General features: G+C 42.2%; 35 non-coding genes across 35 annotated transcripts; all 35 read right to left on the bottom strand.

The window, feature by feature from the left end:
- Positions 1-370: 370 nt before the first annotated feature.
- TRNAL-UAA (transfer RNA leucine (anticodon UAA)) lies at positions 371-454 on the bottom strand. Its single transcript has one exon. It is a non-coding gene; the product is annotated as a tRNA-Leu (tRNA).
- A 390-nt stretch (positions 455-844) lies between these two features.
- On the bottom strand, positions 845-928 carry TRNAL-UAA (transfer RNA leucine (anticodon UAA)). The gene has a single exon. It is a non-coding gene; the product is annotated as a tRNA-Leu (tRNA).
- An 864-nt stretch (positions 929-1,792) lies between these two features.
- Positions 1,793-1,877, bottom strand: TRNAL-UAA (transfer RNA leucine (anticodon UAA)). The gene has a single exon. It is a non-coding gene; the product is annotated as a tRNA-Leu (tRNA).
- A 388-nt stretch (positions 1,878-2,265) lies between these two features.
- TRNAL-UAA (transfer RNA leucine (anticodon UAA)) lies at positions 2,266-2,349 on the bottom strand. Its single transcript has one exon. It is a non-coding gene; the product is annotated as a tRNA-Leu (tRNA).
- Positions 2,350-3,213: 864 nt separating this feature from the next.
- On the bottom strand, positions 3,214-3,297 carry TRNAL-UAA (transfer RNA leucine (anticodon UAA)). The gene has a single exon. It is a non-coding gene; the product is annotated as a tRNA-Leu (tRNA).
- A 1,101-nt stretch (positions 3,298-4,398) lies between these two features.
- On the bottom strand, positions 4,399-4,482 carry TRNAL-UAA (transfer RNA leucine (anticodon UAA)). Its single transcript has one exon. It is a non-coding gene; the product is annotated as a tRNA-Leu (tRNA).
- Positions 4,483-5,109: 627 nt separating this feature from the next.
- Positions 5,110-5,193, bottom strand: TRNAL-UAA (transfer RNA leucine (anticodon UAA)). The gene has a single exon. It is a non-coding gene; the product is annotated as a tRNA-Leu (tRNA).
- A 627-nt stretch (positions 5,194-5,820) lies between these two features.
- TRNAL-UAA (transfer RNA leucine (anticodon UAA)) lies at positions 5,821-5,904 on the bottom strand. Its single transcript has one exon. It is a non-coding gene; the product is annotated as a tRNA-Leu (tRNA).
- Positions 5,905-6,057: 153 nt separating this feature from the next.
- On the bottom strand, positions 6,058-6,141 carry TRNAL-UAA (transfer RNA leucine (anticodon UAA)). Its single transcript has one exon. It is a non-coding gene; the product is annotated as a tRNA-Leu (tRNA).
- A 153-nt stretch (positions 6,142-6,294) lies between these two features.
- Positions 6,295-6,378, bottom strand: TRNAL-UAA (transfer RNA leucine (anticodon UAA)). Its single transcript has one exon. It is a non-coding gene; the product is annotated as a tRNA-Leu (tRNA).
- Positions 6,379-6,531: 153 nt separating this feature from the next.
- Positions 6,532-6,615, bottom strand: TRNAL-UAA (transfer RNA leucine (anticodon UAA)). The gene has a single exon. It is a non-coding gene; the product is annotated as a tRNA-Leu (tRNA).
- Positions 6,616-7,716: 1,101 nt separating this feature from the next.
- On the bottom strand, positions 7,717-7,800 carry TRNAL-UAA (transfer RNA leucine (anticodon UAA)). The gene has a single exon. It is a non-coding gene; the product is annotated as a tRNA-Leu (tRNA).
- A 153-nt stretch (positions 7,801-7,953) lies between these two features.
- On the bottom strand, positions 7,954-8,037 carry TRNAL-UAA (transfer RNA leucine (anticodon UAA)). Its single transcript has one exon. It is a non-coding gene; the product is annotated as a tRNA-Leu (tRNA).
- Positions 8,038-8,190: 153 nt separating this feature from the next.
- Positions 8,191-8,274, bottom strand: TRNAL-UAA (transfer RNA leucine (anticodon UAA)). The gene has a single exon. It is a non-coding gene; the product is annotated as a tRNA-Leu (tRNA).
- Positions 8,275-8,427: 153 nt separating this feature from the next.
- Positions 8,428-8,511, bottom strand: TRNAL-UAA (transfer RNA leucine (anticodon UAA)). Its single transcript has one exon. It is a non-coding gene; the product is annotated as a tRNA-Leu (tRNA).
- Positions 8,512-10,086: 1,575 nt separating this feature from the next.
- On the bottom strand, positions 10,087-10,170 carry TRNAL-UAA (transfer RNA leucine (anticodon UAA)). The gene has a single exon. It is a non-coding gene; the product is annotated as a tRNA-Leu (tRNA).
- A 627-nt stretch (positions 10,171-10,797) lies between these two features.
- Positions 10,798-10,881, bottom strand: TRNAL-UAA (transfer RNA leucine (anticodon UAA)). Its single transcript has one exon. It is a non-coding gene; the product is annotated as a tRNA-Leu (tRNA).
- A 153-nt stretch (positions 10,882-11,034) lies between these two features.
- TRNAL-UAA (transfer RNA leucine (anticodon UAA)) lies at positions 11,035-11,118 on the bottom strand. Its single transcript has one exon. It is a non-coding gene; the product is annotated as a tRNA-Leu (tRNA).
- A 390-nt stretch (positions 11,119-11,508) lies between these two features.
- Positions 11,509-11,592, bottom strand: TRNAL-UAA (transfer RNA leucine (anticodon UAA)). The gene has a single exon. It is a non-coding gene; the product is annotated as a tRNA-Leu (tRNA).
- A 1,101-nt stretch (positions 11,593-12,693) lies between these two features.
- Positions 12,694-12,777, bottom strand: TRNAL-UAA (transfer RNA leucine (anticodon UAA)). The gene has a single exon. It is a non-coding gene; the product is annotated as a tRNA-Leu (tRNA).
- Positions 12,778-13,878: 1,101 nt separating this feature from the next.
- TRNAL-UAA (transfer RNA leucine (anticodon UAA)) lies at positions 13,879-13,962 on the bottom strand. Its single transcript has one exon. It is a non-coding gene; the product is annotated as a tRNA-Leu (tRNA).
- Positions 13,963-14,589: 627 nt separating this feature from the next.
- On the bottom strand, positions 14,590-14,673 carry TRNAL-UAA (transfer RNA leucine (anticodon UAA)). Its single transcript has one exon. It is a non-coding gene; the product is annotated as a tRNA-Leu (tRNA).
- Positions 14,674-15,063: 390 nt separating this feature from the next.
- TRNAL-UAA (transfer RNA leucine (anticodon UAA)) lies at positions 15,064-15,147 on the bottom strand. The gene has a single exon. It is a non-coding gene; the product is annotated as a tRNA-Leu (tRNA).
- A 153-nt stretch (positions 15,148-15,300) lies between these two features.
- On the bottom strand, positions 15,301-15,384 carry TRNAL-UAA (transfer RNA leucine (anticodon UAA)). The gene has a single exon. It is a non-coding gene; the product is annotated as a tRNA-Leu (tRNA).
- Positions 15,385-15,537: 153 nt separating this feature from the next.
- Positions 15,538-15,621, bottom strand: TRNAL-UAA (transfer RNA leucine (anticodon UAA)). Its single transcript has one exon. It is a non-coding gene; the product is annotated as a tRNA-Leu (tRNA).
- Positions 15,622-16,011: 390 nt separating this feature from the next.
- TRNAL-UAA (transfer RNA leucine (anticodon UAA)) lies at positions 16,012-16,095 on the bottom strand. The gene has a single exon. It is a non-coding gene; the product is annotated as a tRNA-Leu (tRNA).
- A 627-nt stretch (positions 16,096-16,722) lies between these two features.
- TRNAL-UAA (transfer RNA leucine (anticodon UAA)) lies at positions 16,723-16,806 on the bottom strand. The gene has a single exon. It is a non-coding gene; the product is annotated as a tRNA-Leu (tRNA).
- Positions 16,807-17,196: 390 nt separating this feature from the next.
- Positions 17,197-17,280, bottom strand: TRNAL-UAA (transfer RNA leucine (anticodon UAA)). Its single transcript has one exon. It is a non-coding gene; the product is annotated as a tRNA-Leu (tRNA).
- A 153-nt stretch (positions 17,281-17,433) lies between these two features.
- On the bottom strand, positions 17,434-17,517 carry TRNAL-UAA (transfer RNA leucine (anticodon UAA)). The gene has a single exon. It is a non-coding gene; the product is annotated as a tRNA-Leu (tRNA).
- Positions 17,518-17,670: 153 nt separating this feature from the next.
- On the bottom strand, positions 17,671-17,754 carry TRNAL-UAA (transfer RNA leucine (anticodon UAA)). The gene has a single exon. It is a non-coding gene; the product is annotated as a tRNA-Leu (tRNA).
- Positions 17,755-17,907: 153 nt separating this feature from the next.
- TRNAL-UAA (transfer RNA leucine (anticodon UAA)) lies at positions 17,908-17,991 on the bottom strand. Its single transcript has one exon. It is a non-coding gene; the product is annotated as a tRNA-Leu (tRNA).
- A 390-nt stretch (positions 17,992-18,381) lies between these two features.
- Positions 18,382-18,465, bottom strand: TRNAL-UAA (transfer RNA leucine (anticodon UAA)). Its single transcript has one exon. It is a non-coding gene; the product is annotated as a tRNA-Leu (tRNA).
- A 153-nt stretch (positions 18,466-18,618) lies between these two features.
- Positions 18,619-18,702, bottom strand: TRNAL-UAA (transfer RNA leucine (anticodon UAA)). The gene has a single exon. It is a non-coding gene; the product is annotated as a tRNA-Leu (tRNA).
- A 390-nt stretch (positions 18,703-19,092) lies between these two features.
- On the bottom strand, positions 19,093-19,176 carry TRNAI-UAU (transfer RNA isoleucine (anticodon UAU)). The gene has a single exon. It is a non-coding gene; the product is annotated as a tRNA-Ile (tRNA).
- Positions 19,177-19,682: 506 nt separating this feature from the next.
- Positions 19,683-19,766, bottom strand: TRNAL-UAA (transfer RNA leucine (anticodon UAA)). Its single transcript has one exon. It is a non-coding gene; the product is annotated as a tRNA-Leu (tRNA).
- Positions 19,767-19,819: the final 53 nt, after the last annotated feature.

Below are 19,819 nucleotides of genomic sequence, written 5' to 3'. Positions count from 1 at the left end.
TGAAAATGAAGCTATAGTACAACGCGAAAATACCTCTCGTATCTCTATGCCACATAAAGCCACTCACTTGTTGCCATTCTAGAGAAGCCTTTCCTGAGTATGAGATACAAGTTATTAAAATGAAACAAATCGTTGTCAGAAGTGGGGTTCGAAACCACGCCCTCATACGAGGATCAGAGCTTAAATCTGACGCCTTAGACCACTCGGCCATCCTGACACGCTTATAAACGATCTCCTTGAAAATGAAGCTATAGTACAACACCAAAATACCTCTCGTATCTCTGTGCCACATAAAGCCACTCGTTTGTTGCCATACTAGAGAAGCCTTTCCTGAGTATGAGATACAAGTTATTAGAATGAAACAAATCGTTGTCAGAAGTGGGGTTCGAACCCACGCCCTCATACGAGGATCAGAGCTTAAATCTGACGCCTTAGACCACTCGGCCATCCTGACACGCTTTTAAACGTTTTCCTTGAAAATGAAGCTATAGTACAACACCAAAATACCTCTCGTATCTCTAAGCCACATAAACCCACTCACTTGTTGCCATACTAGAAAAGCCTTTCCTGAGTATGAGATACAAGTTATTAAAATGAAACAAATCGTTGTCAGAAGTGGGGTTCGAACCCACGCCCTCATACGAGGATCAGAGCTTAAATCTTACGCCTTAGACCACTCGGCCATCCTGACACTATCTTAAACGTTTTCCTTGAAAATGAAGCTATAGTACAACACCAAAATACCTCCCGTATCTCTATGCCACACAAAGCCACTCACTTGTTGCCATACTAGAAAAGCCTTTCCTGAGTATGATATACAAGTTATTAAAATGAAACAAATCGTTGTCAGAAGTGGGGTTCGAACCCACGCCCTCATACGAGGATCAGAGCTTAAATCTGACGCCTTAGACCACTCGGCCATCCTGACACGCTTTTAAACGTTTTCCTTGAAAATGAAGCTATAGTACAACACCAAAATACCTCTCGTATCTCTAAGCCACATAAACCCACTCACTTGTTGCCATACTAGAAAAGCCTTTCCTGAGTATGAGATACAAGTTATTAAAATGAAACAAATCGTTGTCAGAAGTGGGGTTCGAAACCACGCCCTCATACGAGGATCAGAGCTTAAATCTGACGCCTTAGACCACTCGGCCATCCTGACACGCTTATAAACGATCTCCTTGAAAATGAAGCTATAGTACAACACCAAAATACCTCTCGTATCTCTATGCCACATAAAGCCACTCGTTTGTTGCCATACTAGAGAAGCCTTTCCTGAGTATGAGATACAAGTTATTAGAATGAAACAAATCGTTGTCAGAAGTGGGGTTCGAACCCACGCCCTCATACGAGGATCAGAGCTTAAATCTTACGCCTTAGACCACTCGGCCATCCTGACACGATTTTAAACGTTTTCCTTGAAAATGAAGCTATAGTACAACACGAAAATACCTCTCGTATCTCTATGCCACATAAAGCCACTCACTTGTTGCCATTCTAGAGAAGCCTTTCCTGAGTATGAGATACAAGTTATTAAAATGAAACAAATCGTTGTCAGAAGTGGGGTTCGAAACCACGCCCTCATACGAGGATCAGAGCTTAAATCTGACGCATTAGACCACTCGGCCATCCTGACACGCTTATAAACGATCTCCTTGAAAATGAAGCTATAGTACAACACCAAAATACCTCTCGTATCTCTATGCCACATAAAGCCACTCGTTTGTTGCCATACTAGAGAAGCCTTTCCTGAGTATGAGATACAAGTTATTAGAATGAAACAAATCGTTGTCAGAAGTGGGGTTCGAACCCACGCCCTCATACGAGGATCAGAGCTTAAATCTGACGCCTTAGACCACTCGGCCATCCTGAACGCTTTTAAACGTTTTCCTTGAAAATGAAGCTATAGTACAACACCAAAATACCTCTCGTATCTCTAAGCCACATAAACCCACTCACTTGTTGCCATACTAGAAAAGTCTTTCCTGAGTATGAGATACAAGTTATTAAAATGAAACAAATCGTTGTCAGAAGTGGGGTTCGAACACACGCCCTCATACGAGGATCAGAGCTTAAATCTTACGCCTTAGACCACTCGGCCATCCTGACACGATTTTAAACGTTTTCCTTGAAAATGAAGCTATAGTACAACGCGAAAATACCTCTCGTATCTCTATGCCACATAAAGCCACTCACTTGTTGCCATACTAGAAAAGCCTTTCCTGAGTATGATATACAAGTTATTAAAATGAAACAAATCGTTGTCAGAAGTGGGGTTCGAACCCACGCCCTCATACGAGGATCAGAGCTTAAATCTGACGCCTTAGACCACTCGGCCATCCTGACACGCTTTTAAACGTTTTCCTTGAAAATGAAGCTATAGTACAACACCAAAATACCTCTCGTATCTCTAAGCCACATAAACCCACTCACTTGTTGCCATACTAGAAAAGCCTTTCCTGAGTATGAGATACAAGTTATTAAAATGAAACAAATCGTTGTCAGAAGTGGGGTTCGAAACCACGCCCTCATACGAGGATCAGAGCTTAAATCTGACGCCTTAGACCACTCGGCCATCCTGACACGCTTATAAACGATCTCCTTGAAAATGAAGCTATAGTACAACACCAAAATACCTCTCGTATCTCTATGCCACATAAAGCCACTCGTTTGTTGCCATACTAGAGAAGCCTTTCCTGAGTATGAGATACAAGTTATTAGAATGAAACAAATCGTTGTCAGAAGTGGGGTTCGAACCCACGCCCTCATACGAGGATCAGAGCTTAAATCTTACGCCTTAGACCACTCGGCCATCCTGACACGATTTTAAACGTTTTCCTTGAAAATGAAGCTATAGTACAACACGAAAATACCTCTCGTATCTCTATGCCACATAAAGCCACTCACTTGTTGCCATTCTAGAGAAGCCTTTCCTGAGTATGAGATACAAGTTATTAAAATGAAACAAATCGTTGTCAGAAGTGGGGTTCGAAACCACGCCCTCATACGAGGATCAGAGCTTAAATCTGACGCATTAGACCACTCGGCCATCCTGACACGCTTATAAACGATCTCCTTGAAAATGAAGCTATAGTACAACACCAAAATACCTCTCGTATCTCTATGCCACATAAAGCCACTCGTTTGTTGCCATACTAGAGAAGCCTTTCCTGAGTATGAGATACAAGTTATTAGAATGAAACAAATCGTTGTCAGAAGTGGGGTTCGAACCCACGCCCTCATACGAGGATCAGAGCTTAAATCTGACGCCTTAGACCACTCGGCCATCCTGACACGCTTTTAAACGTTTTCCTTGAAAATGAAGCTATAGTACAACACCAAAATACCTCTCGTATCTCTAAGCCACATAAACCCACTCACTTGTTGCCATACTAGAAAAGTCTTTCCTGAGTATGAGAAACAAGTTATTAAAATGAAACAAATCGTTGTCAGAAGTGGGGTTAGAACACACGCCCTCATACGAGGATCAGAGCTTAAATCTTACGCCTTAGACCACTCGGCCATCCTGACACGATTTTAAACGTTTTCCTTGAAAATGAAGCTATAGTACAACACGAAAATACCTCTCGTATCTCTATGCCACATAAAGCCACTCACTTGTTGCCATTCTAGAGAAGCCTTTCCTGAGTATGAGATACAAGTTATTAAAATGAAACAAATCGTTGTCAGAAGTGGGGTTCGAAACCACGCCCTCATACGAGGATCAGAGCTTAAATGTGACGGCTTAGACCACTCGGCCATCCTGACACGCTTATAAACGATCTCCTTGAAAATGAAGCTATAGTACAACACCAAAATACCTCTCGTATCTCTGTGCCACATAAAGCCACTCGTTTGTTGCCATACTAGAGAAGCCTTTCCTGAGTATGAGATACAAGTTATTAGAATGAAACAAATCGTTGTCAGAAGTGGGGTTCGAACACACGCCCTCATACGAGGATCAGAGCTTAAATCTTACGCCTTAGACCACTCGGCCATCCTGACACGATTTTAAACGTTTTCCTTGAAAATGAAGCTATAGTACAACACGAAAATACCTCTCGTATCTCTATGCCACATAAAGCCACTCACTTGTTGCCATTCTAGAGAAGCCTTTCCTGAGTATGAGATACAAGTTATTAAAATGAAACAAATCGTTGTCAGAAGTGGGGTTCGAAACCACGCCCTCATACGAGGATCAGAGCTTAAATGTGACGGCTTAGACCACTCGGCCATCCTGACACGCTTATAAACGATCTCCTTGAAAATGAAGCTATAGTACAACACCAAAATACCTCTCGTATCTCTGTGCCACATAAAGCCACTCGTTTGTTGCCATACTAGAGAAGCCTTTCCTGAGTATGAGATACAAGTTATTAGAATGAAACAAATCGTTGTCAGAAGTGGGGTTCGAACCCACGCCCTCATACGAGGATCAGAGCTTAAATCTGACGCCTTAGACCACTCGGCCATCCTGACACGCTTTTAAACGTTTTCCTTGAAAATGAAGCTATAGAACAACACCAAAATACCTCTCGTATCTCTAAGCCACATAAACCCACTCACTTGTTGCCATACTAGAAAAGCCTTTCCTGAGTATGAGATACAAGTTATTAAAATGAAACAAATCGTTGTCAGAAGTGGGGTTCGAACCCACGCCCTCATACGAGGATCAGAGCTTAAATCTTACGCCTTAGACCACTCGGCCATCCTGACACGATTTTAAACGTTTTCCTTGAAAATGAAGCTATAGTACAACACGAAAATACCTCTCGTATCTCTATGCCACATAAAGCCACTCACTTGTTGCCATTCTAGAGAAGCCTTTCCTGAGTATGAGATACAAGTTATTAAAATGAAACAAATCGTTGTCAGAAGTGGGGTTCGAAACCACGCCCTCATACGAGGATCAGAGCTTAAATGTGACGGCTTAGACCACTCGGCCATCCTGACACGCTTATAAACGATCTCCTTGAAAATGAAGCTAAAGTACAACACCAAAATACCTCTCGTATCTCTGTGCCACATAAAGCCACTCGTTTGTTGCCATACTAGAGAAGCCTTTCCTGAGTATGAGATACAAGTTATTAGAATGAAACAAATCGTTGTCAGAAGTGGGGTTCGAACCCACGCCCTCATACGAGGATCAGAGCTTAAATCTGACGCCTTAGACCACTCGGCCATCCTGACACGCTTTTAAACGTTTTCCTTGAAAATGAAGCTATAGAACAACACCAAAATACCTCTCGTATCTCTAAGCCACATAAACCCACTCACTTGTTGCCATACTAGAAAAGCCTTTCCTGAGTATGAGATACAAGTTATTAAAATGAAACAAATCGTTGTCAGAAGTGGGGTTCGAACCCACGCCCTCATACGAGGATCAGAGCTTAAATCTTACGCCTTAGACCACTCGGCCATCCTGACACGATTTTAAACGTTTTCCTTGAAAATGAAGCTATAGTACAACACGAAAATACCTCTCGTATCTCTATGCCACATAAAGCCACTCACTTGTTGCCATTCTAGAGAAGCCTTTCCTGAGTATGAGATACAAGTTATTAAAATGAAACAAATCGTTGTCAGAAGTGGGGTTCGAAACCACGCCCTCATACGAGGATCAGAGCTTAAATCTGACGCCTTAGACCACTCGGCCATCCTGACACGCTTATAAACGATCTCCTTGAAAATGAAGCTATAGTACAACACCAAAATACCTCTCGTATCTCTATGCCACATAAAGCCACTCGTTTGTTGCCATACTAGAGAAGCCTTTCCTGAGTATGAGATACAAGTTATTAGAATGAAACAAATCGTTGTCAGAAGTGGGGTTCGAACCCACGCCCTCATACGAGGATCAGAGCTTAAATCTGACGCCTTAGACCACTCGGCCATCCTGACACGATTTTAAACGTTTTCCTTGAAAATGAAGCTATAGTACAACACCAAAATACCTCTCCTATCTCTATGCCACATAAACCCACTCACTTGTTGCCATACTAGAAAAGCCTTTCCTGAGTATGAGATACAAGTTATTAAAATGAAACAAATCGTTGTCAGAAGTGGGGTTCGAACCCACGCCCTCATACGAGGATCAGAGCTTAAATCTGACGCCTTAGACCACTCGGCCATCCTTACACGCTTTTAAACGTTTTCCTTGAAAATGAAGCTATAGTACAACACCAAAATACCTCTCGTATCTCTATGCCACATAAAGCCACTCACTTGTTGCCATACTAGAAAAGCCTTTCCTGAGTATGAGATACAAATTATTAATATGAAACAAAACGGTGTCAGAAGTGGGGTTCGAACCCACGCCCTCATACGAGGATCAGAGCTTAAATCTGACGCCTTAGACCACTTGACCATCCTGACACGCTTTTTAATGTTTTCCTTGAAAATGAAGCTATAGTACAACACCAAAATACCGCTCGTATATCTATGCTTCATAAAGCCACTCACTTGTTGCCCTACTAGAGAAGCCTTGCCTGAGTATGAGATACAAGTTATTAAAATGAAACAAATCGTTGTCAGAAGTGGGGTTCGAACCCACGCCCTCATACGAGGATCAGAGCTTAAATCTGACGCCTTAGACCACTCGGCCATCCTGACACGATTTTAAACGTTTTCCTTGAAAATGAAGCTATAGTACAACACGAAAATACCTCTCGTATCTCTATGCCACATAAAGCCACTCACTTGTTGCCATTCTAGAGAAGCCTTTCCTGAGTATGAGATACAAGTTATTAAAATGAAACAAATCGTTGTCAGAAGTGGGGTTCGAAACCACGCCCTCATACGAGGATCAGAGCTTAAATCTGACGCATTAGACCACTCGGCCATCCTGACACGCTTATAAACGATCTCCTTGAAAATGAAGCTATAGTACAACACCAAAATACCTCTCGTATCTCTATGCCACATAAAGCCACTCGTTTGTTGCCATACTAGAGAAGCCTTTCCTGAGTATGAGATACAAGTTATTAGAATGAAACAAATCGTTGTCAGAAGTGGGGTTCGAAACCACGCCCTCATACGAGGATCAGAGCTTAAATCTGACGCCTTAGACCACTCGGCCATCCTGACACGCTTATAAACGTTTTCCTTGAAAATGAAGCTATAGTACAACACCAAAATACCTCTCGTATCTCTGTGCCACATAAAGCCACTCACTTGTTGCCATACTAGAAAAGCCTTTCCTGAGTATGAGATACAAGTTATTAGAATGAAACAAATCGTTGTCAGAAGTGGGGTTCGAACCCACGCCCTCATACGAGGATCAGAGCTTAAATCTTACGCCTTAGACCACTCGGCCATCCTGACACGATTTTAAACGTTTTCCTTGAAAATGAAGCTATAGTACAACACGAAAATACCTCTCGTATCTCTATGCCACATAAAGCCACTCACTTGTTGCCATTCTAGAGAAGCCTTTCCTGAGTATGAGATACAAGTTATTAAAATGAAACAAATCGTTGTCAGAAGTGGGGTTCGAAACCACGCCCTCATACGAGGATCAGAGCTTAAATCTGACGCATTAGACCACTCGGCCATCCTGACACGCTTATAAACGATCTCCTTGAAAATGAAGCTATAGTACAACACCAAAATACCTCTCGTATCTCTATGCCACATAAAGCCACTCGTTTGTTGCCATACTAGAGAAGCCTTTCCTGAGTATGAGATACAAGTTATTAGAATGAAACAAATCGTTGTCAGAAGTGGGGTTCGAACCCACGCCCTCATACGAGGATCAGAGCTTAAATCTGACGCCTTAGACCACTCGGCCATCCTGACATGCTTTTAAACGTTTTCCTTGAAAATGAAGCTATAGTACAACACCAAAATACCTCTCGTATCTCTATGCCACATAAACCCACTCACTTGTTGCCATACTAGAAAAGCCTTTCCTGAGTATGAGATACAAGTTATTAAAATGAAACAAATCGTTGTCAGAAGTGGGGTTCGAACCCACGCCCTCATACGAGGATCAGAGCTTAAATCTGACGCCTTAGACCACTCGGCCATCCTTACACGCTTTTAAACGTTTTCCTTGAAAATGAAGCTATAGTACAACACCAAAATACCTCTCGTATCTCTATGCCACATAAAGCCACTCACTTGTTGCCATACTAGAAAAGCCTTTCCTGAGTATGAGATACAAATTATTAATATGAAACAAAACGGTGTCAGAAGTGGGGTTCGAACCCACGCCCTCATACGAGGATCAGAGCTTAAATCTGACGCCTTAGACCACTTGACCATCCTGACACGCTTTTTAATGTTTTCCTTGAAAATGAAGCTATAGTACAACACCAAAATACCGCTCGTATATCTATGCTTCATAAAGCCACTCACTTGTTGCCCTACTAGAGAAGCCTTGCCTGAGTATGAGATACAAGTTATTAAAATGAAACAAATCGTTGTCAGAAGTGGGGTTCGAACCCACGCCCTCATACGAGGATCAGAGCTTAAATCTGACGCCTTAGACCACTCGGCCATCCTGACACGATTTTAAACGTTTTCCTTGAAAATGAAGCTATAGTACAACACGAAAATACCTCTCGTATCTCTATGCCACATAAAGCCACTCACTTGTTGCCATTCTAGAGAAGCCTTTCCTGAGTATGAGATACAAGTTATTAAAATGAAACAAATCGTTGTCAGAAGTGGGGTTCGAAACCACGCCCTCATACGAGGATCAGAGCTTAAATCTGACGCATTAGACCACTCGGCCATCCTGACACGCTTATAAACGATCTCCTTGAAAATGAAGCTATAGTACAACACCAAAATACCTCTCGTATCTCTATGCCACATAAAGCCACTCGTTTGTTGCCATACTAGAGAAGCCTTTCCTGAGTATGAGATACAAGTTATTAGAATGAAACAAATCGTTGTCAGAAGTGGGGTTCGAAACCACGCCCTCATACGAGGATCAGAGCTTAAATCTGACGCCTTAGACCACTCGGCCATCCTGACACGCTTATAAACGTTTTCCTTGAAAATGAAGCTATAGTACAACACCAAAATACCTCTCGTATCTCTGTGCCACATAAAGCCACTCACTTGTTGCCATACTAGAAAAGCCTTTCCTGAGTATGAGATACAAGTTATTAGAATGAAACAAATCGTTGTCAGAAGTGGGGTTCGAACCCACGCCCTCATACGAGGATCAGAGCTTAAATCTTACGCCTTAGACCACTCGGCCATCCTGACACGATTTTAAACGTTTTCCTTGAAAATGAAGCTATAGTACAACACGAAAATACCTCTCGTATCTCTATGCCACATAAAGCCACTCACTTGTTGCCATTCTAGAGAAGCCTTTCCTGAGTATGAGATACAAGTTATTAAAATGAAACAAATCGTTGTCAGAAGTGGGGTTCGAAACCACGCCCTCATACGAGGATCAGAGCTTAAATCTGACGCATTAGACCACTCGGCCATCCTGACATGCTTTTAAACGTTTTCCTTGAAAATGAAGCTATAGTACAACACCCAAATACCTCTCGTATCTCTAAGCCACATAAACCCACTCACTTGTTGCCATACTAGAAAAGTCTTTCCTGAGTATGAGAAACAAGTTATTAAAATGAAACAAATCGTTGTCAGAAGTGGGGTTAGAATACACGCCCTCATACGAGGATCAGAGCTTAAATCTTACGCCTTAGACCACTCGGCCATCCTGACACGATTTTAAACGTTTTCCTTGAAAATGAAGCTATAGTACAACACGAAAATACCTCTCGTATCTCTATGCCACATAAAGCCACTCACTTGTTGCCATTCTAGAGAAGCCTTTCCTGAGTATGAGATACAAGTTATTAAAATGAAACAAATCGTTGTCAGAAGTGGGGTTCGAAACCACGCCCTCATACGAGGATCAGAGCTTAAATGTGACGGCTTAGACCACTCGGCCATCCTGACACGCTTATAAACGATCTCCTTGAAAATGAAGCTATAGTACAACACCAAAATACCTCTCGTATCTCTGTGCCACATAAAGCCACTCGTTTGTTGCCATACTAGAGAAGCCTTTCCTGAGTATGAGATACAAGTTATTAGAATGAAACAAATCGTTGTCAGAAGTGGGGTTCGAACCCACGCCCTCATACGAGGATCAGAGCTTAAATCTGACGCCTTAGACCACTCGGCCATCCTGACACGCTTTTAAACGTTTTCCTTGAAAATGAAGCTATAGAACAACACCAAAATACCTCTCGTATCTCTAAGCCACATAAACCCACTCACTTGTTGCCATACTAGAAAAGCCTTTCCTGAGTATGAGATACAAGTTATTAAAATGAAACAAATCGTTGTCAGAAGTGGGGTTCGAACCCACGCCCTCATACGAGGATCAGAGCTTAAATCTTACGCCTTAGACCACTCGGCCATCCTGACACGATTTTAAACGTTTTCCTTGAAAATGAAGCTATAGTACAACACGAAAATACCTCTCGTATCTCTATGCCACATAAAGCCACTCACTTGTTGCCATTCTAGAGAAGCCTTTCCTGAGTATGAGATACAAGTTATTAAAATGAAACAAATCGTTGTCAGAAGTGGGGTTCGAAACCACGCCCTCATACGAGGATCAGAGCTTAAATCTGACGCCTTAGACCACTCGGCCATCCTGACACGCTTATAAACGATCTCCTTGAAAATGAAGCTATAGTACAACACCAAAATACCTCTCGTATCTCTATGCCACATAAAGCCACTCGTTTGTTGCCATACTAGAGAAGCCTTTCCTGAGTATGAGATACAAGTTATTAGAATGAAACAAATCGTTGTCAGAAGTGGGGTTCGAACCCACGCCCTCATACGAGGATCAGAGCTTAAATCTGACGCCTTAGACCACTCGGCCATCCTGACACGATTTTAAACGTTTTCCTTGAAAATGAAGCTATAGTACAACACCAAAATACCTCTCGTATCTCTATGCCACATAAACCCACTCACTTGTTGCCATACTAGAAAAGCCTTTCCTGAGTATGAGATACAAGTTATTAAAATGAAACAAATCGTTGTCAGAAGTGGGGTTCGAACCCACGCCCTCATACGAGGATCAGAGCTTAAATCTGACGCCTTAGACCACTCGGCCATCCTTACACGCTTTTAAACGTTTTCCTTGAAAATGAAGCTATAGTACAACACCAAAATACCTCTCGTATCTCTATGCCACATAAAGCCACTCACTTGTTGCCATACTAGAAAAGCCTTTCCTGAGTATGAGATACAAATTATTAATATGAAACAAAACGGTGTCAGAAGTGGGGTTCGAACCCACGCCCTCATACGAGGATCAGAGCTTCAATCTGACGCCTTAGACCACTTGACCATCCTGACACGCTTTTTAATGTTTTCCTTGAAAATGAAGCTATAGTACAACACCAAAATACCGCTCGTATATCTATGCTTCATAAAGCCACTCACTTGTTGCCCTACTAGAGAAGCCTTGCCTGAGTATGAGATACAAGTTATTAAAATGAAACAAATCGTTGTCAGAAGTGGGGTTCGAACCCACGCCCTCATACGAGGATCAGAGCTTAAATCTGACGCCTTAGACCACTCGGCCATCCTGACACGATTTTAAACGTTTTCCTTGAAAATGAAGCTATAGTACAACACGAAAATACCTCTCGTATCTCTATGCCACATAAAGCCACTCACTTGTTGCCATTCTAGAGAAGCCTTTCCTGAGTATGAGATACAAGTTATTAAAATGAAACAAATCGTTGTCAGAAGTGGGGTTCGAAACCACGCCCTCATACGAGGATCAGAGCTTAAATCTGACGCATTAGACCACTCGGCCATCCTGACACGCTTATAAACGATCTCCTTGAAAATGAAGCTATAGTACAACACCAAAATACCTCTCGTATCTCTATGCCACATAAAGCCACTCGTTTGTTGCCATACTAGAGAAGCCTTTCCTGAGTATGAGATACAAGTTATTAGAATGAAACAAATCGTTGTCAGAAGTGGGGTTCGAAACCACGCCCTCATACGAGGATCAGAGCTTAAATCTGACGCCTTAGACCACTCGGCCATCCTGACACGCTTATAAACGTTTTCCTTGAAAATGAAGCTATAGTACAACACCAAAATACCTCTCGTATCTCTGTGCCACATAAAGCCACTCACTTGTTGCCATACTAGAAAAGCCTTTCCTGAGTATGAGATACAAGTTATTAGAATGAAACAAATCGTTGTCAGAAGTGGGGTTCGAACCCACGCCCTCATACGAGGATCAGAGCTTAAATCTTACGCCTTAGACCACTCGGCCATCCTGACACGATTTTAAACGTTTTCCTTGAAAATGAAGCTATAGTACAACACGAAAATACCTCTCGTATCTCTATGCCACATAAAGCCACTCACTTGTTGCCATTCTAGAGAAGCCTTTCCTGAGTATGAGATACAAGTTATTAAAATGAAACAAATCGTTGTCAGAAGTGGGGTTCGAAACCACGCCCTCATACGAGGATCAGAGCTTAAATCTGACGCATTAGACCACTCGGCCATCCTGACACGCTTATAAACGATCTCCTTGAAAATGAAGCTATAGTACAACACCAAAATACCTCTCGTATCTCTATGCCACATAAAGCCACTCGTTTGTTGCCATACTAGAGAAGCCTTTCCTGAGTATGAGATACAAGTTATTAGAATGAAACAAATCGTTGTCAGAAGTGGGGTTCGAACCCACGCCCTCATACGAGGATCAGAGCTTAAATCTGACGCCTTAGACCACTCGGCCATCCTGACACGCTTTTAAACGTTTTCCTTGAAAATGAAGCTATAGTACAACACCAAAATACCTCTCGTATCTCTAAGCCACATAAACCCACTCACTTGTTGCCATACTAGAAAAGTCTTTCCTGAGTATGAGAAACAAGTTATTAAAATGAAACAAATCGTTGTCAGAAGTGGGGTTAGAACACACGCCCTCATACGAGGATCAGAGCTTAAATCTTACGCCTTAGACCACTCGGCCATCCTGACACGATTTTAAACGTTTTCCTTGAAAATGAAGCTATAGTACAACACGAAAATACCTCTCGTATCTCTATGCCACATAAAGCCACTCACTTGTTGCCATTCTAGAGAAGCCTTTCCTGAGTATGAGATACAAGTTATTAAAATGAAACAAATCGTTGTCAGAAGTGGGGTTCGAAACCACGCCCTCATACGAGGATCAGAGCTTAAATGTGACGGCTTAGACCACTCGGCCATCCTGACACGCTTATAAACGATCTCCTTGAAAATGAAGCTATAGTACAACACCAAAATACCTCTCGTATCTCTGTGCCACATAAAGCCACTCGTTTGTTGCCATACTAGAGAAGCCTTTCCTGAGTATGAGATACAAGTTATTAGAATGAAACAAATCGTTGTCAGAAGTGGGGTTCGAACACACGCCCTCATACGAGGATCAGAGCTTAAATCTTACGCCTTAGACCACTCGGCCATCCTGACACGATTTTAAACGTTTTCCTTGAAAATGAAGCTATAGTACAACACGAAAATACCTCTCGTATCTCTATGCCACATAAAGCCACTCACTTGTTGCCATTCTAGAGAAGCCTTTCCTGAGTATGAGATACAAGTTATTAAAATGAAACAAATCGTTGTCAGAAGTGGGGTTCGAAACCACGCCCTCATACGAGGATCAGAGCTTAAATGTGACGGCTTAGACCACTCGGCCATCCTGACACGCTTATAAACGATCTCCTTGAAAATGAAGCTATAGTACAACACCAAAATACCTCTCGTATCTCTGTGCCACATAAAGCCACTCGTTTGTTGCCATACTAGAGAAGCCTTTCCTGAGTATGAGATACAAGTTATTAGAATGAAACAAATCGTTGTCAGAAGTGGGGTTCGAACCCACGCCCTCATACGAGGATCAGAGCTTAAATCTGACGCCTTAGACCACTCGGCCATCCTGACACGCTTTTAAACGTTTTCCTTGAAAATGAAGCTATAGAACAACACCAAAATACCTCTCGTATCTCTAAGCCACATAAACCCACTCACTTGTTGCCATACTAGAAAAGCCTTTCCTGAGTATGAGATACAAGTTATTAAAATGAAACAAATCGTTGTCAGAAGTGGGGTTCGAACCCACGCCCTCATACGAGGATCAGAGCTTAAATCTTACGCCTTAGACCACTCGGCCATCCTGACACGATTTTAAACGTTTTCCTTGAAAATGAAGCTATAGTACAACACGAAAATACCTCTCGTATCTCTATGCCACATAAAGCCACTCACTTGTTGCCATTCTAGAGAAGCCTTTCCTGAGTATGAGATACAAGTTATTAAAATGAAACAAATCGTTGTCAGAAGTGGGGTTCGAAACCACGCCCTCATACGAGGATCAGAGCTTAAATCTGACGCCTTAGACCACTCGGCCATCCTGACACGCTTATAAACGATCTCCTTGAAAATGAAGCTATAGTACAACACCAAAATACCTCTCGTATCTCTATGCCACATAAAGCCACTCGTTTGTTGCCATACTAGAGAAGCCTTTCCTGAGTATGAGATACAAGTTATTAGAATGAAACAAATCGTTGTCAGAAGTGGGGTTCGAACCCACGCCCTCATACGAGGATCAGAGCTTAAATCTGACGCCTTAGACCACTCGGCCATCCTGACACGATTTTAAACGTTTTCCTTGAAAATGAAGCTATAGTACAACACGAAAATACCTCTCGTATCTCTATGCCACATAAAGCCACTCACTTGTTGCCATTCTAGAGAAGCCTTTCCTGAGTATGAGATACAAGTTATTAAAATGAAACAAATCGTTGTCAGAAGTGGGGTTCGAAACCACGCCCTCATACGAGGATCAGAGCTTAAATCTGACGCCTTAGACCACTCGGCCATCCTGACACGCTTATAAACGATCTCCTTGAAAATGAAGCTATAGTACAACACCAAAATACCTCTCGTATCTCTATGCCACATAAAGCCACTCGTTTGTTGCCATACTAGAGAAGCCTTTCCTGAGTATGAGATACAAGTTATTAGAATGAAACAAATCGTTGTCAGAAGTGGGGTTCGAACCCACGCCCTCATACGAGGATCAGAGCTTAAATCTGACGCCTTAGACCACTCGGCCATCCTGACACGATTTTAAACGTTTTCCTTGAAAATGAAGCTATAGTACAACACCAAAATACCTCTCGTATCTCTATGCCACATAAACCCACTCACTTGTTGCCATACTAGAAAAGCCTTTCCTGAGTATGAGATACAAGTTATTAAAATGAAACAAATCGTTGTCAGAAGTGGGGTTCGAACCCACGCCCTCATACGAGGATCAGAGCTTAAATCTGACGCCTTAGACCACTCGGCCATCCTTACACGCTTTTAAACGTTTTCCTTGAAAATGAAGCTATAGTACAACACCAAAATACCTCTCGTATCTCTATGCCACATAAAGCCACTCACTTGTTGCCATACTAGAAAAGCCTTTCCTGAGTATGAGATACAAATTATTAATATGAAACAAAACGGTGTCAGAAGTGGGGTTCGAACCCACGCCCTCATACGAGGATCAGAGCTTAAATCTGACGCCTTAGACCACTTGACCATCCTGACACGCTTTTTAATGTTTTCCTTGAAAATGAAGCTATAGTACAACACCAAAATACCGCTCGTATATCTATGCTTCATAAAGCCACTCACTTGTTGCCCTACTAGAGAAGCCTTGCCTGAGTATGAGATACAAGTTATTAAAATGAAACAAATCGTTGTCAGAAGTGGGGTTCGAAACCACGCCCTCATACGAGGATCAGAGCTTAAATGTGACGGCTTAGACCACTCGGCCATCCTGACACGCTTATAAACGATCTCCTTGAAAATGAAGCTATAGTACAACACCAAAATACCTCTCGTATCTCTGTGCCACATAAAGCCACTCGTTTGTTGCCATACTAGAGAAGCCTTTCCTGAGTATGAGATACAAGTTATTAGAATGAAACAAATCGTTGTCAGAAGTGGGGTTCGAACCCACGCCCTCATACGAGGATCAGAGCTTAAATCTGACGCCTTAGACCACTCGGCCATCCTGACACGCTTTTAAACGTTTTCCTTGAAAATGAAGCTATAGAACAACACCAAAATACCTCTCGTATCTCTAAGCCACATAAACCCACTCACTTGTTGCCATACTAGAAAAGCCTTTCCTGAGTATGAGATACAAGTTATTAAAATGAAACAAATCGTTGTCAGAAGTGGGGTTCGAACCCACGCCCTCATACGAGGATCAGAGCTTAAATCTTACGCCTTAGACCACTCGGCCATCCTGACACGATTTTAAACGTTTTCCTTGAAAATGAAGCTATAGTACAACACGAAAATACCTCTCGTATCTCTATGCCACATAAAGCCACTCACTTGTTGCCATTCTAGAGAAGCCTTTCCTGAGTATGAGATACAAGTTATTAAAATGAAACAAATCGTTGTCAGAAGTGGGGTTCGAAACCACGCCCTCATACGAGGATCAGAGCTTAAATCTGACGCCTTAGACCACTCGGCCATCCTGACACGCTTATAAACGATCTCCTTGAAAATGAAGCTATAGTACAACACCAAAATACCTCTCGTATCTCTATGCCACATAAAGCCACTCGTTTGTTGCCATACTAGAGAAGCCTTTCCTGAGTATGAGATACAAGTTATTAGAATGAAACAAATCGTTGTCAGAAGTGGGGTTCGAACCCACGCCCTCATACGAGGATCAGAGCTTAAATCTGACGCCTTAGACCACTCGGCCATCCTGACACGATTTTAAACGTTTTCCTTGAAAATGAAGCTATAGTACAACACGAAAATACCTCTCGTATCTCTATGCCACATAAAGCCACTCACTTGTTGCCATTCTAGAGAAGCCTTTCCTGAGTATGAGATACAAGTTATTAAAATGAAACAAATCGTTGTCAGAAGTGGGGTTCGAAACCACGCCCTCATACGAGGATCAGAGCTTAAATCTGACGCCTTAGACCACTCGGCCATCCTGACACGCTTATAAACGATCTCCTTGAAAATGAAGCTATAGTACAACACCAAAATACCTCTCGTATCTCTATGCCACATAAAGCCACTCGTTTGTTGCCATACTAGAGAAGCCTTTCCTGACTATGAGATACAAGTTATTAGAATGAAACAAATCGTTGTCAGAAGTGGGGTTCGAACCCACGCCCTCATACGAGGATCAGAGCTTAAATCTGACGCCTTAGACCACTCGGCCATCCTGACACGATTTTAAACGTTTTCCTTGAAAATGAAGCTATAGTACAACACCAAAATACCTCTCGTATCTCTATGCCACATAAACCCACTCACTTGTTGCCATACTAGAAAAGCCTTTCCTGAGTATGAGATACAAGTTATTAAAATGAAACAAATCGTTGTCAGAAGTGGGGTTCGAACCCACGCCCTCATACGAGGATCAGAGCTTAAATCTGACGCCTTAGACCACTCGGCCATCCTTACACGCTTTTAAACGTTTTCCTTGAAAATGAAGCTATAGTACAACACCAAAATACCTCTCGTATCTCTATGCCACATAAAGCCACTCACTTGTTGCCATACTAGAAAAGCCTTTCCTGAGTATGAGATACAAATTATTAATATGAAACAAAACGGTGTCAGAAGTGGGGTTCGAACCCACGCCCTCATACGAGGATCAGAGCTTAAATCTGACGCCTTAGACCACTTGACCATCCTGACACGCTTTTTAATGTTTTCCTTGAAAATGAAGCTATAGTACAACACCAAAATACCGCTCGTATATCTATGCTTCATAAAGCCACTCACTTGTTGCCCTACTAGAGAAGCCTTGCCTGAGTATGAGATACAAGTTATTAAAATGAAACAAATCGTTGTCAGAAGTGGGGTTCGAACCCACGCCCTCATACGAGGATCAGAGCTTAAATCTGACGCCTTAGACCACTCGGCCATCCTGACACGATTTTAAACGTTTTCCTTGAAAATGAAGCTATAGTACAACACGAAAATACCTCTCGTATCTCTATGCCACATAAAGCCACTCACTTGTTGCCATTCTAGAGAAGCCTTTCCTGAGTATGAGATACAAGTTATTAAAATGAAACAAATCGTTGTCAGAAGTGGGGTTCGAAACCACGCCCTCATACGAGGATCAGAGCTTAAATCTGACGCCTTAGACCACTCGGCCATCCTGACACGCTTATAAACGATCTCCTTGAAAATGAAGCTATAGTACAACACCAAAATACCTCTCGTATCTCTATGCCACATAAAGCCACTCGTTTGTTGCCATACTAGAGAAGCCTTTCCTGAGTATGAGATACAAGTTATTAGAATGAAACAAATCGTTGTCAGAAGTGGGGTTCGAACCCACGCCCTCATACGAGGATCAGAGCTTAAATCTGACGCCTTAGACCACTCGGCCATCCTGACACGATTTTAAACGTTTTCCTTGAAAATGAAGCTATAGTACAACACGAAAATACCTCTCGTATCTCTATGCCACATAAAGCCACTCACTTGTTGCCATTCTAGAGAAGCCTTTCCTGAGTATGAGATACAAGTTATTAGAATGAAACAAATCGTTGTCAGAAGTGGGGTTCGAACCCACGCCCTCATACGAGGATCAGAGCTTAAATCTGACGCCTTAGACCACTCGGCCATCCTGACACGCTTTTAAACGTTTTCCTTGAAAATGAAGCTATAGTACAACACCAAAATACCTCTCGTATCTCTAAGCCACATAAACCCACTCACTTGTTGCCATACTAGAAAAGTCTTTCCTGAGTATGAGATACAAGTTATTAAAATGAAACAAATCGTTGTCAGAAGTGGGGTTCGAACACACGCCCTCATACGAGGATCAGAGCTTAAATCTGACGCCTTAGACCACTCGGCCATCCTGACACGCTTATAAACGTTTTCCTTGAAAATGAAGCTATAGTACAACACCAAAATACCTCTCGTATCTCTGTGCCACATAAAGCCACTCACTTGTTGCCATACTAGAGAAGCCTTTCCTGAGTATGAGATACAAGTTATTAGAATGAAACAAATCGTTGTCAGAAGTGGGGTTCGAACCCACGCCCTCATACGAGGATCAGAGCATAAATCTTACGCCTTAGACCACTCGGCCATCCTGACACGATTTTAAACGTTTTCCTTGAAAATGAAGCTATAGTACAACACGAAAATACCTCTCGTATCTCTATGCCACATAAAGCCACTCACTTGTTACCATACTAGAAAAGTCTTTCCTGAGTATGAGATACAAGTTATTAAAATGAAACAAATCGTTGTCAGAAGTGGGGTTCGAACACACGCCCTCATACGAGGATCAGAGCTTAAATCTTACGCCTTAGACCACTCGGCCATCCTGACACGCTTTTAAACGTTTTCCTTGAAAATGAAGCTATAGTACAACACGAAAATACCTCTCGTATCTCTATGCCACATAAAGCCACTCACTTGTTGCCATTCTAGAGAAGCCTTTCCTGAGTATGAGATACAAGTTATTAAAATGAAACAAATCGTTGTCAGAAGTGGGGTTTGAAACCACGCCCTCATACGAGGATCAGAGCTTAAATCTGCCATACTAGAGAAGCCTTTCCTGAGTATGAGATACAAGTTATTAGAATGAAACAAATCGTTGTCAGAAGTGGGGTTCGAACCCACGCCCTCATACGAGGATCAGAGCTTAAATCTGACGCCTTAGACCACTCGGCCATCCTGACACGATTTTAAACGTTTTCCTTGAAAATGAAGCTATAGTACAACACGAAAATAC

The sequence above is a fragment of the Phalangium opilio genome, unplaced genomic scaffold, assembly GCF_054372755.1.
Source record: "Phalangium opilio isolate 3A_F unplaced genomic scaffold, DU_Popi_V2 ptg000090l_1, whole genome shotgun sequence".
Classification (NCBI taxonomy): Eukaryota; Metazoa; Arthropoda; class Arachnida; order Opiliones; family Phalangiidae; genus Phalangium; species Phalangium opilio.
This window is presented reverse-complemented; position numbering and strand designations above follow the sequence as displayed.